Here is a 6,462-nt window from a genome sequence, read left to right on the forward strand (position 1 = left end):
GATAGAGAGATATTTTCCCCAATGTTTTATTAGCAGAGTCTGGGGAGAACATAAATACTGTGACTTCTAGGCAGTGATTTTTCCATTGTGAGGGATCACCCATTTGTAAACCATGGTACTACAAACGTGGCAATGGTAGAAACAGGAGCTTTGAAATGTTGTGATTTTGATTCTGACATTCCTGGCAAAGAGAATGAGGTTGGAGAGGAGGTGTTTTATTGAAACCTACCCAGCCATGGTTTTGATGCAGTTGCTTTATTCTCATTTAATTTCACTTTGGTGATTCCTGTCATGGCTTTCCTTGTCCTAGAGATGACCAAACCAAGGTTTCTGGGAAGATGGGGAAATAAACTATTTTGATATGGGAAGAGGCCAAATTGGCCAGAATGACATCACTGAAAAGTCCTGGGGCACCCCATCAAGATATATGTGGAGAGAGAAACCAAAAAAGAAAGCATATGCTGAAACAAAGTAATTGCTTTTGTAACATTAAAGATATCAGCAACATTTGTTAATCATTTCGTCTTTTTAAAGACATTTTGGCCCATGAGGATCTACACTCTCTTGATCCTTCCTTCCTTCCTTCCTTCCTTCCTTCCTTACTTCCTTTCTTTCCTTCTTAAAAAAGTTATTTAAATTCAATTTATATATAAAGCATTATATATTTTCAGAGGTTTCAGAGCTAGAGGTCAGTGATTCATTAGTCTTTTGGTTTTTTCCTACCCAAGCCTTCTCATTTTCTTTTGCTCAATGATGCAAATTTCTCCCATCTATAAACATTGAAAAGTGTCTGAGTTTGGTCCTTACACTTAACTCATTTATTTATTTAATCCCAATTCTTTTTTGTTGTTGTTTAAAAATATTTTTTTTAATTTTTATTAACACACAATGTATTATTAGCCCCAGGGGTACAGGTCTGTGAATCGCCAGGTTTACACTTCACAACACTCACCATTGTATTTATTCCAATTCTTGAGTGAGTCTCATCTAGTCTCTTGGTTTGAAATACCCTGATTTTGTTTTAAATTCTGAACTCTTTCCTGAATTCCAGGTCTGTATATCTGGTCACCTACACAGCATCTCCATTTGAATGTATAACAGGAATCCAAAACTCCACATGTGCTAAATCAAACTCTTGCTTCCCTACCTTTTAACTCCTCTACTTGTCTTCCTTTCAGTAAATTGTAGCTCTAGTCATTAAGTTTTCATGCCAGAAAATTATAATTATCCTTGATTTACTTTCTTATATCTCATGTCTCATATATCAGCAAATTCTACTGTTTCTACCTTGGACTATGCCCAGAATCTGACCTTTCTTATCACCCTTACCAGCCTTCAGCACTACCATCTCTCGCCAGCCCTATTGCAGTGGCTATTTAATATCTTTGCTTCTACCTCAGTCCCCTATAACCTGTTCTTCATTGGCCACTAGAGAAATACTTTTTTTTTTTTTAAGATTTTATTTATTAAGCTGACAAGAGAGAAAGAGAGAACAAGCACAAGCATGGGGAGTGGCAGACAGAGGAAAAGGGAGAAGCAGGCTCCCCACTGAGCTAGGAGCCTAATGCAGGACTTGATCTCAGGACCATGGGATCATGACCAGAGCTGAAGGTAGACATCTAACAACTGAGCCACCCAGGTGCCCCACTAGAGAGATACTTTTAACGTGTAAACCAAATCATGTTATTCCTCAGCTTGCCAATTTTTTCCCATAACACTTAGGATTAAACGCAAAGTACTTTCCAGGGCCTCCAACCCTGCATGATGGCTCTTAGCTACTTTTCTGATGTCATCTCCTAACTCTTTCCCCCTATCCTGTTCCACATCTGTTAAACTATCAACTCACTGTTTCTGAATACCCCAAGCACACCCTCAAGGCCTTTACACTACAGGAAAGCTCTTCCCTCGGATATCCACATGGCTATCTCTTTCTTACGATTTACTCAGTGTGGGGTGCCTGGGTGGCTCAGTTGTTAAGTGTCTGCCTTTGACTCAGGTCATGGTCCCAGGGTCCTGGGATTAAGACCCACATCGGCCTCCCTACTCTGCCGGAAGCCTGCTTCTCTCTCTTTCACTCCCCGTGCTCATATTCCCTCTCTTGCTGTGTCTTTCTCCATCAAATAAATAAAATCTTAAAAAAAAAAAAATCCTTGTTTAAAAAAAATTTTTTTACTCCGGTTACTTATTAGAGGGGGCCTTCTTGTCCCCTTGTTAAAATATCACTCCCTGATCTTTTACTTTCTATTCCCTTAGCTATTATTATTGTTGTTGTTATTATTATTTTCCATAATATGTACCATACTGAAATCCAAGAACCATAAGAGGAAAGACTTTGTTGTGTTCACGCCTCCATTCTCAGCGACTAGAATAGTGCCTGATACATAGCAGATCCTCAACACATGTGTTAAATGAATGAGTGATTGTCTCGAGTAATAAAAGGGGAGGGATTATGAATAACACTCATCATTCCTTTTTTTTCTATTTGGAGAGGAAAATTGGGAGCAGAAAAGGGGTGGGATTTCTTAGGGTCTCAGGGTCCCATTTCCTGTGAGATTGAGCAGAGCAGAATATGGGGTGCAGAGCAGAGCAGAATATGGGGTGCAGAGCAGAGCAGAATATGGGGTGGGGGGGTAGATTCAAAAACTCTAGGGGATGAAAGAAAATTTGCAAGGAAAATAATGTTCTTGTATTTCTAGGGGGAAATCTGTGTCATCTCAAAGTGAGAAACGTTTGTTGGTCTAAACCATAACAGTTACAACTCATCTAACTTAAAAATATCTCTTTCGATAGTTATTTCCTTTTTAAAACACCAATAATTAGAATATATTAGGCAAAATAGCCATATAGTAAGAACAGCAGTCACTTTTCTTATGATGTGATTTTGTACTCAATTATCATTTACATTTTTTTTTCTTTGTAAAATAACTAAGCATGACATTAAAATGTAAAATAGAGAACTATAAATTTTAAGCTAAAAAATATACAGGAACTTTTTGGTATCTTTCTCACTAATATACTTTCATCATAATTTGACCAAATTTTTGCACATCTTCAGTTGAATGCTTTTCCAACTCACTCTGAAATATTTAAATTAGTGTTAAAACTTCCCTGGAAATGCACATTAATACTTGGAGACTTCATAGAAACCAGCTGTAGTCCAGTGAGAATATTCCTTTCTCATTGGCTGCTGGCCTCTCTGTAGTATAGCCATGGAGTCTACACTCCCGTTGGCAGAGCAGAACTACACACGCAAGTTCTCAAGCCCAGTGTGGGAAGCTGGGAGCATATGACTTTCCTCTGTGGGCCCTGGTTCCCCTGCTGACTGCTCACAAGCTCGGACTCTGCTGATTGTCATGTCCTGTTAGATCAGCGAGCTTTGCCTCTGTGGCTGTGCTTTCCTGTAACTGCCCCAGTTTCTGAGAGTCACTTCTAAGTGGGCAGAGGTGAAAGAATTATTATTATGTCTCACATGTCTATTGTACATTCCAGTTTCGACACGTCTTTTTTTTTTTTTTTTTAAAGATGTTATTTATTTATTTATCAGACAGAGAGAGACACAGAGAAAGAGGGAACACAAGCAAGGGGGAGCTGGAGAGGGAGAAGCAGGCTTCCTGCTGAGCAGGGAGCCTGATGTGGGGCTCGAAGCCCAGACCCTGGGACCATGACCTGAGCTGAAGGCAGACACTTAGCGACTGAGCCACCCAGGAGTCCTCAGACATCTTAAACTTAACATATCCCAAACTGAGATTATCCCTCATGTCCCCATCCACTGATCTGGCCACCCAAATCAGCAAGGAGGCTTTTCTTTTTCTCATTTCCACCCCCCCCCCCCAACAAAGCCAAGTATGGAGGCCTGCTGACCCCGACTCATCCTGCCGCCTCTCTACCATTGCTGCTGCTGATACTTCGTTATTGTGTAGCTGGATTCTTGTAGCATCTTCGTGCTGCTAGTCTCATCCTTCTCTTCATCAACTTTCTTTCTAGCCTGGGAAATGAAGCCTATCACCGATCTGCTCAAAATCCTTCACTTGGGGTGCCTGAGTGGCTCCGTTGAGTAAGTTTCTCCCTTTGGCTTGGGTCCTGATACCAGAGTCCTGGGATCGGTCTGCATGTGGCTCCCCGCTCGCGGGGAGGCTGCTTTTCTCTTTCCTTCTGCCTCTGCCCCCAATCCTGCATGTTCTCTTTCTCTCAAATAAATAAATAAAATCTTAAAAAAAAAAAAAAGTCCTTTATTTACCTCCCCTTAAAAGGGATCAGCGGAAATCCAAACTCGTAAGGGCATACACCAAAGCCTTAGGGCTGGAGCTGGTTTCTTTTCCTTTCCTTTGATTTTAGCCACACAAAATATCCTCAGTTTCCTGAACTAGCCTGTTCTCTGGCTTCTCAGATATTACCATGTTCATCTTCCATAACGTAACACACGTTCCTTACTCTTCAAAGGAAGGAGTCACACGTATTCACTGTTTCCCAGCAGCCTCCCGCCACCACACTGTTTGTGTTGGGTGGTCCTTCCACGCGGCCCCATAATTCCGCATTTTAACAAGACTGTGAGCCACATAAGAGCAGGCAAGAGTGTAGGTTTCATTTCTACGTCTTCAGAAATGATGTAGAGCTCAGGACATACCTCGTTGATACAGGGAGGGAGGAGAAAGGAGAAGGGGAGGGGAGGCTCTGGTTTCTGCTTCCACAAAACGGCTCTTACGAAGATTAAGGTCATGACTGACCACACAGTTACTAAATGCAATGGACGGCTCCCCCCCCCCCCCCCAGCAGCCTGAGGTGAACTCTGAAAATGTTTGTTAGTCACATGACCCAGAAAACCCTACAAAAATCATGAAAATCAAGAGGTTCACATCTTGATTCACTAAAAGAGCACCCAAGAAACTGCCCGGGCCATCAGGGGTATGCAGATCTAAAAAGCCACCACGTATCTGAAGGATGTCACTTTGCAGCAGCAATGTGTGTCACTTCGTCACTACAGTGGTGGAGTTGGGAAGTGCGCCCAGGCCAGACAGCGGAGCTGGACACAGGGTTGGTGGCCCAAGAAGAGTGCTGAATTTTTACTGCACACGCTTAAAAATGCATAGGGCTGGGGTGCCTGGGTGGCTCAGTGGGTTAAGCCTCTGCCTTCGGCTTGGGTCATGATCTCAGGGTCCTGGGATGGAGCCCCGCATCGGGCTCTCTGCTCAGCGGGGAGCCTGCTTCCCCCCTCTCTCTCTGCCTGCCTCTCTGCTACTTGTGATCCTTCTGTCAAATAAATAAATAAAATAAAATAAAAATGCATAGTGCTGAATTTAAGGATTGAGATGTAGATTCTCTGGTCATTGAGCACATCAGGTGAACAAAGTCCCCAAGATGTGGCCCAGAACTCAGAGGGCTCGTGGTGGAACTCACCCCTACCTGAGCTCTCCCTGCCACATAGAGGTGATCCTTACTGGAAAGGAGCAGATTGCTCCTACATCAGAAGAGGGGCTTGCACCAAAGGAAAAGATATCCCACAAGAAACTGAAGAAGCAAAAGTTCATGGCCCGGGAGTAAATTCTGCATAAAAGAAATGCCAATATAAATTAAAAAAAGAAAAAAAAATGTAACTTTCTGCTACTCTGGATTCAGTTTTTTGAAACCTCACTTTCTCCTAGACTGTCAGATGCTGCTTCTCCTTTTCCTCCTTAGCGTCCTTTTCTTCTGCTCAACTCTTAAAGGTTAGGCCTGCCTCCAGGGTATCAACCCGCGGTCGGGCTCTTTCAGGCTCCCAGGTGTGTCTGACGCCTGCAGTGTTGCTCTGACACCTGCAGTGTTGCGCTGCCCCCTGCGGGAGCCAGAGAGAGAGACCAGCCCGGGAGAGTAGGTGCCTTCCTGCTTTGGTGGGAAATAGGCTTCATTACACTCCGGGCGGCTAACCTTGAAGCTTTCCCTGCGCGGGAGGGTTTCACGGGCCGCAACCCTCCTGAAACCATTTTGAAAACTCCCCGGAGGAGTCAAGGTCTGGGTAAAGCCCACCCACAGTTTACTTCACTTCCTTTCCTCTTTCTCTGCCCTTGTGACTCTGCTTCTTCCCCCTCCTCAGCTTCTGGTTTTTGCTTTCTTTAAAACCTCCTCAAGCTGGCGCCTGGGTGGCTCAGTGGGTTAAAGCCTCTGCCTTCGGCTCAGGTCATGATCTCAGGGTCCTGGGATGGAGCCCCGCTTCGGGCACTCTGCTCGGCGGGGACCCTGCTTCCCCCCTCTCTCTCTGCCTGCCTCTCTGCTACTTGTGATCTCTGCCTGTCAAATACATAGATAAAATCTTTTAAAAAAAAAAGAAAAAAGAAAATCTTCCCAAGCTAACTGCATCTCAGCTTAGCTCATTCTAGTCCTGTTTTGTCTTCTCTTCTAGTCCAAAGATTGACAGTAGCCCACGCTGTGGGGAGAGCTGAAGACGGGGGTGGATTGGAGCAGAACCTTGGTCTGACTCTGAGATTCAGT

This window comes from Mustela nivalis (genome assembly GCF_964662115.1).
Source record: "Mustela nivalis genome assembly, chromosome: 16".
NCBI classification, from domain to species: domain Eukaryota; kingdom Metazoa; phylum Chordata; class Mammalia; order Carnivora; family Mustelidae; genus Mustela; species Mustela nivalis.